At 42.4% G+C, this 13,845-nt stretch overlaps 1 protein-coding gene across 1 annotated transcript in view; it reads right to left on the bottom strand.

The window, feature by feature from the left end:
• med10 (mediator complex subunit 10) overlaps positions 1-13,845 on the bottom strand; it is a 79,133-nt gene that overhangs the window by 38,408 nt on the left and 26,880 nt on the right. The gene's annotated exons all lie outside the window — the stretch shown is intronic.

Genomic DNA, 13,845 nt, shown 5'->3' with positions numbered 1-13,845 from the left:
ATGATAGTGTGCTTTTCTGTATAACATGTCATGGAAAATCCAATACCTTTCCATTTAAACTCACCATGACATCTCAACTCAAACTATTTCATCATATTTTCTTTAACTTGCAGTTCTATGCAAAAACTCCACAAGTACCAAAACAAAGTCCACAGAATAACCCACCACTGAGTTCTACTTGTATGGAAATATTACTTCAGGCAAAAACACTTTACAGGATCCAGATTTTGCCAGTCATTTTCAGTTCATGGTAGCTGAGTTTCTCAATGTAAACAGCTTCACAATTTATTTCAGGCTATTTGCTATATTAGCTGTAGTACAAATAGACTATGATTTAAATTGCTTTAGTTTTGTTCTAACCAGGCCCTCACAGAAATGAACCACCCCCTTGTTACTTTATCTTTAAACTTATACTTTGAAGGGATTTATTTCTTCTTGGGAATCAGCACCATGATTTTTAGTCACTCTTAAATCCAAACAAGCATTCTTTAAGTAAGCATTCTTTACAAAGAGGTTTATCATAGTGAGGTTTCTTGACTGTAGGGGAGAACACAGCTCAAAGCATTTCCGTTTCACCAATGATTTGCACAGGCCATCTTTCGGTATGATATGATGCACACTAATTAGTTTGAAGAACGTTTTCTGTTCCCAAACCTGGGAACACAGATGTGTTATAGCGTCTGCATCTTCCTTAGCTGAGAATAAGGAACAAGCAGTACATGAAACAGTCAAAAATCAAAAATGTTGGAAATACTCAGTTCAGGCAGAATTGTGAAAAGAGAAACAGTCAACATTTAAAGTTTCCATCAAGATTGCCAAGTGGATAATCAATCTCAGTCTCCTCCTGATGTCCTCAGTATCACAGTTACCAGTCTTCAGTTAATACAATTCACTCCATATATCATCAAGAAATGGCTGAAGTGACTGAATAACAGCCAAGCATTAGTAATGAAGGCTTGTGCTCAGTGTGTAGATAGGATTCCTAGCAACCAGGAGTCAATGGGAATTGTAGGAGTGGGGGGGGGGGGGCAGAGTCTTTCAGATTCTCTGCTGGTTGGAGCCATACCCAGCACAAAGTAACATGACTGAGATTGTTGGAAATAAATATCATTTCAGACCCAGGATATCACTACAAGAGGGACAGTTGACAGGGGCCTCAGTGTGCCGGTCCCATTTTGCACTTAACACTTTTGCTCTTAGCCTATTCTTTCACTCCCAGAGCTCCAATGGGTTTGTTTTTGGCCTCATCTTTAACCTCACCAACCCTCATGTTCAACGGATCATCGTGCACCATTTCTTCCACCTCTGGCATAATACCACCAATGAACACATTTTCCCTTCCCTTGACAGCCCAAAAGGGTATGTTCACTTTGTAATATCCTAGTCTATTCCTGGAGCACTCTTAACAAATCCTCCACTTCTAATGCAGTGTTTACACACAAACACAGGAGAAGCAACACCTGTCCTCTTACCTCCTCCATTTCCACAGTCCATGACACCCAAATATTCCTCTGCATCAAAAGTGATTTAATTGTGTGTTTATTTCAATTTAGCATGTTGCATCCTTTGCTCATAATAGTTTACACAGAAGAAACCAAATGGGTGACCATTTTGCAAACTTCAGTCCACAGATACAACCCTGACCTTCTGGTCACTTATCCTTTCATTCTGCAGCCAGTTTTAATGCTAACCTCTCTGCCCTTTTGCAGCTCAACCCAAACTCAAGGAACAGCTTCATTTGGTTAAACTTCAGATTGCAACTTTTGAATTCAACCTTATCAGACCTTATCTCAACCCCTATTTTCTCTTTGCATGTTTCCTCTCAAGTCTCATCTTTGCATTGGACAGCAGCTGCTCATCGGTGTGCAACTTAAATCCTTCTTTTATTATATCTTGTTTATGTTTTACTATCTCTTTTTAGAATCTGAGCCATGACCTTATCAATTAATCTCCCTATATTGCACCCTCTCCCAATTTTGCCTGCTTAAAATCTATTGCATTTCTAGGTTTTTCCAGGTGGTTGCTGACCTGAATGTTAATTCTATTTCTGTCTCTACAGATGGAACCTGCCTGCTCAGTAATTCCAGCATTGTTTTTCTATCCAGCATTTTGATTTTGCTTTAAGGGATTAAGATTAGATGAACCTGTTCGGCATGTTTAAACTATTAACGAACAATCAGAACACAATTGTTATTTGGTCAAGTAAAATGTCTCACAAAAGAATGATTCGGCCCTTTGCGCCTGTGTCAGCAATTTGAAAACACTATTTTACTTGTTCAGCCCTGCCCCACGGATCTTAAAATTTTTCCCTAAAAGTATCTACCAATTTCTTTTTGTCAGTCACTGCCGAATCTGCTTCCAAATTATTAAAATATTACAATCAATTTCATAGTATCAAACAATTTTTCAACAATTTCTCCAGCTCATAATATGGCAATGACTATTTGGCTAGCCTTCTGATTCAGATCATGTGAAGTGCCTTGAAATTTTGTACAATATGAAAAGCATTTTATAATTACAAGTATTTTTAGCCCCAAATTGGCTTTCATACCACAACAGATGAATAGACGCTGCAAATCATGCAATTTGTGTTCAAGTGTTACTGAAACATTATTAGATATTTCCACTGCATGTTATAAAGGAATAGTATTCTATTACATCAGCATATAATTGAGGGATTGAACTTAAAGAAAACTGCAAAGGTTGTTTTCATATCATAACTAGGTAGTATACTACTAACTTGAGGCATTGTGCAGCAGGAAGAGGTAAGTTGACTGGTGAAAAAATTGCAGGCTCTTCTGTTGCACCAAAAGGTACAACTTTACAGATTGTCCTAACTTTGCTTACATTGCATGAACACAATAATTCACTATTTTCTTGCTTTATGATGTGCCAAATAAAGACATAAGAAATAGGAGATGAAGTATGCCATCTGGCCCATCAAGTTTGCTCAGCCATTCAATAAGTGTTAATTTCTGGGTCTGGAGATTGTGAAGGAGCAAAAATGGCCTTTGCAGTGATATGTACTTCTTGACAGATGTGGGAGTTTAAAGAGAGTTTAAGGGTTACTGCGGATTATATCTGCCATAAATGCTGTTGGATGTGAATCTTATCAGATCGAGTGGTTCGGTTGGAGAGACAGATAGAAGCGATGAGGAATTTGCAACAGCAACAGTATGTGATGGATGGCAGTTATAGGAAGGGGGGAAAGTCTCAGATACAGTCACATAGATGGCTAAACTCCAGGAAGGGTAAAAGAGGTAGGCAGCTAATGCAGGAGTCTTTTGTAGATATACCCATTTCAAACAGGTATGCTGTTTTGGAAAATGTAAGGGGTGATGGATTCTCAGAGGAACATAGCACGAACAGCCAAGTTTCTGGTATTGAGACTGGCTCGAATGCAACGAGGGGTACTTCGGCTTCTAAGAGATCAATTGTGTTAGGGGATTCTGTAGACCAAGGTACAGACAGACATTTCTGTGGCCAGCAGAGAAAAAGCGGAATGGTGTGTTGTTTCCCTGGTGCCAGGATCAGGGATGTCTCAGAGAGGGTGCAGAATGTTCTCACGGGGGAGAGGGGCCAGCAGGAGGTCATTGTCCACATTGGAACGAACGACATAGGAAGGGAAAAGGTTGAGATTCTGAAGGGAGATTACAGAGAGTTAGGCAGAAATTTAAAAAGGAGGTCCTCAAGGGTAGTAATATCTGGATTACTCCCAGTACTACGAGCTAGTCCCAGCAGGAATAGGAAGATAGAGCAGATGAATGCATGGCTGAGGAGCTGGTGTATGGGAGAAGGATTCACATTTTTGGATCATTGGAATCTCTTTTGGGGTAGAAGTGACCTGTACAAGAAGGACGGATTGCACCTAAATTGGAAGGGGACTAATATATTGGCAGGGAAATTTGCTAGAACTGCTTGGGAGGATTTAAACTAGTAAGGTGCGGGGGGTTGGACCCAGGGAGATAGTGAGGAAAGAGATCGATCTGAGACGGGTACAGCTGAGAACAGAAGTGAGTCAAATAGGGCAGGCAGAGACAAGGTAGGACTAATAAATTAAACTGCATTTATTTCAATGCAAGGGGCCTTACAGGGAAGGCAGATGAACTCAGGGCATGGTTAGGAACATGGGACTGGGATATCATAGCGATTATGGAAACATGGCTCAGGGATGGACAGGACTGGCAGTTTAATGTTCCAGGATACAAATGCTACAGGAAAGATAGAAAGGGAGGCAAGAGAGGAGGGGGAGTGGCATTTTTGATAAGGGATAGCATTACATCCAGGGAAGTTATTTGGGTGGAACTGAGAAATAAGAAAGGGATGATCACCTTATTGGTATTATAGACCCCCACCCCTGACAATAGTCAGAGAGAAATTAAGAAACAAACTTATAAGGAGATCTCAGCTATCTGTAAGAATAATCGGGTAGTTATGGTAGGGGATTTTAACTTTCCAAACATCGACTGGGACTGCCATAGTGTTAACGGTTTAAATACAGAGGAATTTCTTAAGTGTGTACAAGACAATTTTCTGATTCAGTATGTGGATGTACCTACTAGAGAAGGTGCAAAACTTGGGAAATAAGGCAGGGCAGGTGACTGAGGTGTCAGTGGGGGAGCACTTTGGGGCCAGCGACCATAACTCTATTTGTTTTAAATTAGTGATGGAAAAGGATAGACCAGATCGAAAAGTTGAAGTTCTAAATTGGAGAAAGGCCAATTTTGACCGTATTAGGCAAGAACTTTCGAAAGCTGATTGGAGGTAGATGTTCGCACGTAAAGGGACGGCTAGAAAATGGGAAGCCTTCAGAAATGAGACAACAAGAATCCAGAGAAAGTATATTCCTGTCAGGGTGAAAGGAAAGGCTGGTAGGTATAGGGAATGCTGGATGGCTAAAGAAATTGAGGGTTTCGTTAAGAAAAAGGAAGCAAGCATATGTCAGGTATAGACGGGATAGATCGAGTGGATCCTTAGAAGAGTATAAAGAAAGTAGGAGTATACTTAAGAGGGAAATCAGGAGGGGAAAACAGCGACATGAGATAGCTTTGGCAAATAGAATTAAGGAGAATCCAAAGGCTTTTACAAATATATTAAGGACAAAAGGGTAACTAGGGAGAGAATAGGGCCCCTCAAAGATCAGCAAGGTGGCCTTTGTGTGGAGCCGCAGAAAATGGGTGAGATACTAAATGAATATTTTGCATCAGTATTTACTGTGGAAAAGGATACGGAAGATATAGCCTTTAGGGAAATAGATGGTGACATCTTGCAAAATGCCCAGATTACAGAGGAGGAAGTGCTGGATGTCTTGAAATGCATAAAGTTGGATAAATCCACAGGACCTGATCAGGTGTACCTGAGAACTCTGTGGGAAGCTAGAGAAGTGATTGCTGGGCCTCTTGCTGAGATATTTGTATCATCGATAGTCATATGTGAGGTTCCGGAAGACAGGAGGTTGGCAAACGTGATGCCACTGTTTAAGAAGGGCGGTAAAGACAAGCCATGGAACTATAGACCGGTGAGCCTGACGTCGGTTGTGGGCAAGTTGTTGGAGGGAATCCTGAGGGACACAAGGTAGCTGTATTTGGAAAGGCAAGGACTGATTCGGGGTAGTCAACATGGCTTTGTGGGTGGGAAATCATGTCTCTCAAACTTGATTGAGTTTTTTGAAGTAACAAAGAAGATTGACGAGGGCAGAGCAGTAGATGTGATCTATATGGACTTCAGTAAGGTGTTCGACAAGGTTCCCCATGGGAGACTGATTAGCAAGGTTAGGTCTCACGGAATACAGCGAGAACTAGCCATTTGGATACAGAACTAGCTCAAAGGTAGAAGACAGAGGATGGTGATGGAGGGTTGTTTTTCAGACTGGAGGCCTGTGACCAGTGGAGTGCCACAAGGATTGGTGCTGGGCCCTCTTCTTTTTGTCATTTACATAAATGGTTTGGATGTGAGCATAAGAGGTATAGTTTGCAGATGACACCAAAATTGGAGGCGTAGTGGATAGCAAAGAGGGTTACCTCAGATTCCAACAGGATCTGGATCAGATGGGCCAATGGGCTGATAAGTGGCAGATGGAGTTTAATTCAGATAAATGCGAGGTGCTGCATTTTGGGAAAGCAAATCTTAGCAGGTATTATACACTTAATGGTAAGGTCCTAGGGTGTGTTGCTGAACAAAGAGACCTTGGAGTGCAGGTTCACAGCTCCTTGAAAGTGGAGTCGCAGATAGATAGGATAGTGAAGGCGGCGTTTGGTATGCTTTCCTTTATTGGTCAGAGTATTGAGTACAGGAGTTGGGAGGTCATGTTGCGGCTGTACAGGACATTGGTTAGGCCACTTTTGGAATATTGCGTGCAGTTCTGGTCTCCTTCCTATCGGAAAGATGTTATGAAACTTGAAAGGGTTCAGAAAAGATTTACAAGCATGTTGCCAGGGTTGGGGGATCTGAGCTACAGAGAGGGGCTGAACAGGCTGGGGCTGTTTTCCCTGGAGCATCGGAGGCCGAGGGGTGACCTTATAGAGGTTTACAGAATTATGAGGGGCATGGATAGGGTAAATAGATAAAGTCTTTTCCCTGGGGTCCGGGAGTCCAGAACTAGAGGGCATAGGTTTAGGGTGAGAGGGGAAAGATAAAAAAGAGACCTAAGAGGCAACTTTTTCACGCAGAGGGTGGTATGTGTATGGAATGAGCTGCCAGAGGATGTGGTGGAGGCTGGTACAATTGCAACATTTCAGAGGCATTTGGATAGGTATATGAATAGGAAGGGTTTGGAGGGATATGGGCCGGGTGCTGGCAGGTGGGACTAGATTGGGTTGGGATATCTGGTTGGCACGGACGGGTTGGACCGAAGGGTCTGTTTCCATGCTGTACGTCTCTACGACTCTATGACTCTAAGATCATGGCTGATCTTTTCATGAACTCAGCTCCACTTACCAGCTCTCTCACCATAACCATTAACTGTCCAAAAATCTATCTTTGCCTTAAACACATTCAACAAGGTAGTCGCAACTGCCCCAAAGATTCATAACCCCTTGGGTGAAAAAGATCTTCAACTCAGTCCTAAAAACGCTTCCCCTTATTTTGAGGCTATGCCCCCTAGTTCGAGTTTCACCCACCAGTGGAAACAACCTCCCTGCTTTTATCTCAGCTATTCCCTTCACAATTGTATGTTTCTGGAAGTTCCCCACTCATCCTTCCAAATTCCAATGAGTATAATCCCTATCTTCTCAATCTCTCCTCATAAACCAACCCTCTCAACTCCTAGTGAACCTTCTTTGCATCCCTTCCAGTATCAGTACATCCCTTCTCAAGGAAGAACACCAAAAATGTACAGGTGAGGCCACACCAGTACTCTGTATAGCTGCAGCATAACCTTCCTGTTTTTAAACTCCATCCCTCTAGCAATGAAGGACAATATTCATTTACTTTCTTGATTACCTGCTACACCTGCAAATCAACTTTTGGTGATTCATTCTGAGCCTGACACTGTGGCAAAGAAGAGAAGGGGGCAGAATAGAAAAGTACTCGTGGTAGAGGACTCGATAGTTAGGGGAATCAACTGGAAATTTTGTGGTCAGAATCGGGATTCCCAGAAGGTATGTTGCCTCCGTGGTGCCAGGGCCAGGACGTCTCCGATCGGGTGTATAAGGTTCTAAAAGGGGAGGGCGAACAGCCAGAAATCGTGTTACATATTGGCACTAATGATATAGCCAGGAAAAGGATCGAAGATATAAAAAGTGATTTCAGGAAGTTAGGATGGAAGCTGCAAAGCAGGACGAACAGAGTAGTGTTCTCTAGTTTACTACCGGTGCCACGAGATAGCGAGGCGAGGAATAGGGAGCGGGCGCAGCTTAATATGTGGCTGCGCAGCTGGTGTAGGAGGGAGGGCTTCAGATATGTAGATAATTGGGATGCCTTCCAGGAAGGTGGGACCTGTACAAGAAAGATGGGTTGCAGCTGAACTGGAAGGGGACCATGTCCTGGGTGGAAGGTTTGCTCGAGTAGTTCAAGAGGGTTTAAACTAGTATGGCAGGGGAGTGGGAACCTGAGCTGTATACCGAAGGTGAGAGTTGATGCAGATGAGGCAATAGCAAGAGGTAGACCAGTTAGTGGGAAGGATTTTCCTGGCAAGGAACCAAGGTATCAGTTAAAGTGTGTTTGCTTTAACGCAAGGAGTATCAGGAATAAAAGTGACGAACTTCGAGCATGGATCAGTATCTGGTGCTATGATGTTGTGGCCATAACAGAGACATGGGTTTCTCAGGGGCAGGAATGGTTGCTGGATGTTCCAGGGTTTAGAGCATTTAAAAAGAATAGGGAGGGGGGGGGAATAAAAGAGGAGGGGGTGTAGCACTACTAATCAGAGAGGATATCACAGCTACAGAAGCTTCCATTGTCGAGGAAGATCTGCCTACCGAGTCAGTATGGGTGGAAATTAAGAACAGCAAGGGAGCAGTCACCTCTTTAGGGGTTTACTACAGGCCCCCCAATAGCAGCAGGGAGATGGAAGAAAGCATAGGTCGGCAGATTTTGGAAAAGTGTGGATGTAGTAGGGTTGTTGTAATGGGTGACTTTAACTTTCCCAATATTGATTGGAACCTCCTTCGAGCAGAAGATTTGAATGGAGCTGTTTTTGTAAGATGTGTTCAGGAGGGTTTCCTAACTCAGGACGTTGACAGGCAGACGAGGGGAGAGGCCATTCTAGATTTAGTGCTAGGAAACGAGCTGGGGCAGGTATCAGATCTTGTGGTGAGACACCAGTTTGGTGATAGTGACCACAACTGCCTCACAGGGAGAAAGTGAGGACTGCAGATGCTGGAGATCAGAGCTTAAAAATGTGTTGCTCGAAAAGCGCAGCAGGGCAGGCAGCATCAAAGGAGGAGAATCGATGTTTCCGGCATAAGCCCTTCTTCAGGAATGGCTTATGCCCAAAACATCGATTCTCCTTTGATGCTGCCTGACTTGCTGCGCTTTCCCAGCAACACATTTTTAAATAACTGCCTCACATTCTACATAGCTATGGAGAAGGAGGGGATTAGGCAAAATGGGAGGATATTTAATTGGGGAAGAGGAAACTATGATGCGATTAGACATGAGTTAGGAAGCATGGATTGGGAGCAATTGTTCCATGGTAAAGGCACTATAGACATGTGGAGACTGTTTAAGAAACAGTTGTTGCAAGTGATGAATAAATATGTCCCTCTGAGACAGGCAAGAAGGGGTAAGATAAAGGAACCTTGGATGACGAGAGCGGTGGAGCTTCTCGTCAAAAGGAAGAAGGTAGCTTACATAAGGTGGAGGAAGCTAGGGTCAAGCTCCGCTCTACAGGATTACAGGCAGGTGAGGAAGGAGCTTAAAAATGGTCTGAGGAGAGCCAGGAGGGGGCATGAGAAAGGCTTGGCAGAACGGATTAGGGAGAACACAAAGGCAATTTACACTTATGTGAGGAATAAGAGAATGGTCAAAGAAAGAGTAGGGCCGATCAGGGATAGCATAGGGAATTTGTGTGTGAGTGTGAGGTGGGAGGGGAAGCCCTAAATGAGTTTTTTGCTTCTGTCTTTACGAAAGAAACAAACTTTGTAGTGAATGAAACCTTTGAAGAGCAGGTGTGCATGCTGAAATGAATATAGATAGAGGTAGCTGATGTGCTGAAACTTTTGTCAAACATTTGACAAAGATTGACAAGTCGCCAGGCCCGGAGCAGATTTGTCCTCGGCTGCTTTGGGAAACGAGAAATGCAATTGCTTCGCCACTTGCGAAGGTCTTTTCATCCTCACTCTCCACTGGAGTCGTACCTGAGGACTGGAGAGAGGCAAATGTAATTCCTCTCTTTAAGAAAGGAAATAGGGAAATCCCCGGCAATTACAGACCAGTCAGTCTCACGTCTGTCATCTGCAAGGTGTTAGAAAGGATTCTGAAGGATAGGATTTATGACCATCTGGAAGAGCATGGCTTGATTAAATGCAGTCAACACGGCTTTGTGAGGGGCAGGTCATGCCTCACAAACCTTATCGAGTTCTTTGAGGATGTGACTAGAAAAGTTGATGAGGGTCGAGCTGTGGATGTGGTGTATATGAACTTCAGCAAGGCATTTGATAAGGCTCCCATTGGTAGGCTTATTCAGAAGGTCAGGAGGAATGGGATTCAGGGGAACATAGCTGTCTGGATACAGAATTGGCTGGCCAACAGAAGACAGCGAGTGGTAGTAGAAGGAAAATATTCTGCCTGGAAGTCTGTGGTGAGTGGTGTTCCACAGGGCTGTCCTTGGGCCTCTATTGTTTGTAATTTTTATTAATGACTTGGATGAGGGGATTGAAGGATGGGTCAGCAGGTTTGCAGATGACACAAAGGTTGGAGGTGTCATTGACAGTATAGAGGGCTGTTGCAGGCTGCAGCGGGACATTGACAGGATACAGAGATAGACTGAGAGGTGGCAGATGGAGTTAAACCTGGATAAATGCAAGGTGATGCATTTTGGAAGGTTGAATTTGAAAGCTGAGTACAGGATTAAGGATAGGATTCTTGGCAGTGTGGAGGAGCAGAGGGATGTTGATGTGCAGGTACATAGATCCCTTAAAATGGCCATCCAAGTGGACAGAGTTGTTAAGAAAGCATATGGTGTTTTGGCTTTCATTAACAGGGGGATTGAGTTTAAGAGTCGTGAGATCTTGTTGCAGCTCTATAAAACTTTGGTTAGACCGCAATTAGAATACTGTGTCCAGTTCTGGTCACCCTATTATAAGAAAGATGTGGATGCTTTGGAGAGGGTTCAGAGGAGGTTTACCAGGATGCCGCCTGGACTGGAGGGCTTATCTTATGAGGAGAGGTTGACTGAGCTCGGACATTTTTCATTGGAGAAGAGGAGGAGAAGAGGGGACCTAATTGATGTATACAAGATAATGAGAGGCATAGATAGAGTCGATAGCCAGAGACTATTTCCAGGGCAGAAATGACTAACACGACGGGTCATAGTTTTAAGCTGGTTGGAGGAAAGTATAGAGGGGATGTCAGAGGTGGGTTCTTTACACAGAGTTGAGAGATCATGGAATCCGTTGCCAGCAGCAGTGGTGGAGGCAGGGTCATTGGGGACATTTAAGAGACTCCTGGACATGCATATGGTCACAGAAATTTGAGGGTGCATACATGAGGATCAGTGGTCGGCACAACATTGTGGACTGAAGGGCCTGTTCTGTGCTGTACTGTTCTATGTTCTATGCATAACCACACCCAGATCCCTCTGCACAGCAGCATGCTGCCAGTTTTCGCCATTCAATTAATAGTCCCATTTTGCAATTATTCCTTCCAAAATCAATGACCTCACATTTACCAACATTGTACTCATCTGCCAGACCCTTGCCCACTCACTTCTATATCTCTCTGCAGACATTTTTAAGTATCCTCTGTACGTTTTGCTCTACCAGTTCATCTGCAAATTTTGAACACACTATATTTGTTCCCAATTCTAAACCACCTATGTAAACAAGTGCTGTCCCAATACTGATCTCTGAGGCATAAGCATCAAAATTCTCACACATGTAAAGGATTACAAAAGCTTAATCCCCAATTAAGGTTTATTTATAACAAAATAAACAAACTGCTGAAAACATGCAGTATGTTTTGCAGGATCTGTGATAAGAGAAATTTCAAGTTTACCGTTTTAGAAAATCGTATGCTAACTGAACAGCATCATTGTCATATGGGCCCACAGGACTAATCAAAGTGACAAGTGTTTCTAATTTCTGATCTTCAAGGTGAGCTTGAGACTATGTGCATACAATTGGGAGCTGTTACTTCTATTTTCTGAAAATCAAAGTCATGTACAAAAATCATTGTTAAGTGAGTCCAATAAAGATTAGACACAAGTGAAATATCTTTATATGATACATGTTAATGGCCCAAAGGGTATTTGCATTTTTGAATGAGCATTACCAGATTCAAATAAGGCAATGTGCCAATTTGCCAGATGGGAATCAAAATTAAACAATACTTATAGACTATTACCCCTATTGGTAATATGTCCAATTTGAAGGAAATCAAATAACTCAAAGCAGTGCAATATCACGTAAATGTTTGTGAACTAATCTCTAATTTGATTTTAAAGCTTTTAACAATTAATTTTCGATGCCTATCTTCGTCAAGAAATACAGTAATTGTCCATTTGAGACACCGAACTAAGCTTAAACACAATACCAGAGTTTTTGGATGAGTAGTGCACTGAGCCTCAATGCAGAGCTGTTTGCACATGGCATACATAATACATTAAATTCAGTTATTATTCATTTTCTTATCCCAATTCTCAAAAGATTCAAACTGAAAATGTTTGTTCTAAATTATTTCCTCATTTATCAAAAGCTTGCATCAAAGCAATTAAAAATAACTATATCCATGTTGACCACACTTTTACAGGATTATTAAATACCATCTAAAATGGCAACTAAATCACTATGCAGATATAATTTGGATGGATACTGGTTGCACATGCACTTTCCTCAGCTCAGAATACAGCAAGAACGGTTTTTAAGTAGATTAACTAAAAAGTCATAACTGAAATTAAGTCTTCCATAAGATTGTTTTGGTGTTGAATTAGTGCTGGTTCAGCACTCAAGCCAGTCTTCAACATTCATAGCAAAAGCTCAGAAGTTCTTGCAGCTGCAGCTCAGAATCTTGCACCCACATATAAAACACTTCAAATTGAGAGCAAATGAAGCTTCAGTTGCTGTACCCCTTGGCTACAAAAACTCCTTGATCAGCTTGCCATAACACTTCTTTTTCATAGAACTGTAAACGTAGAATTAGCAATAAAACATTCGACCATAAGATTAGGAGCAAAATAATAGGCCATCAAGTCTGCTCTGCCACTTGATCATGACTAGTCACAGTCACATTCACTTGCCATCTCTCACTAACTTTCAATTGCCTTGCTGATCAAGAACCTCTGTCTTAAATACATTCAAATAACTTGGCCTCCATAGCCCTGTGTTAATAAGTTCCACAGCCACGAACCTCTGGCTGCAGAAATTCCTCATTTCAGTTCTAAATGGTTGCCCGTTCTTACTCAGGTTATGCCCCTAGGTCCTATCTACTCCTACTAGCAGAAACATCTCCAAGTTCACTCTATCCAGGCCTCTCAGTATCCTAAAAATTCAATAACATCGCTCCTCATCCTACTTAACTACTCCAGAGACCTCAACCACTCCTCATATGACAAGCCTTTCATCCCCAGGATCGTTCTTGTAAATCTCTTCTGAACTTTTCCTTGATACAGAACCCAAAACTGCTCTCAATATTCCAAATTGCATTTGCTTTTCGAACTGCCAACTGAACCTGCATGCTAACCTTAAGAGAACTTAGGACTTCTTAAGTCTCCGTGCACTTCAGATTTTTAAAGTCTTTCCTAATTTAGAAAATAGTCTATACCTCTACTCTTCCTCCAAAAGTGCAAAACCTCACACCTTCCCACATTGTATTGCATCTGCCACTTCTTTGACCACTTGCCGAGCATACCCAAGTCTATCTGCAGCCTCCCCCTTCCTCAATATCTGTCCCACCTATATTTCCATCATTAGCAAACTTAGCAAATATGCCCTCAATTCCTTCATCTAGCTTGTTAATGTATAACATGAATGGTTGTGGTCCCAACAATGAACTCTGCAGAACTCTACTTGTCACCAGCTGCCATCCTGAAAGGCCCCTTTATCCCTACTCTCTGCCTTCTGTCAGTCAGCCAATTCTCTATACATGCCAGTATCTTGCCCCATAAGACCATGGGCTCTAATCTTGATTCATCTCTAATTCCTTACATGGCAATATTTTCAATAATAATTGTTATTAAACTAGCTTTGG

Source organism: Chiloscyllium plagiosum, unplaced genomic scaffold (assembly GCF_037043375.1).
Source record: "Chiloscyllium plagiosum isolate Xiang-an unplaced genomic scaffold, Cpla_swu_hap1 HiC_scaffold_5, whole genome shotgun sequence".
NCBI classification, from domain to species: Eukaryota; Metazoa; Chordata; class Chondrichthyes; order Orectolobiformes; family Hemiscylliidae; genus Chiloscyllium; species Chiloscyllium plagiosum.
This window is presented reverse-complemented; position numbering and strand designations above follow the sequence as displayed.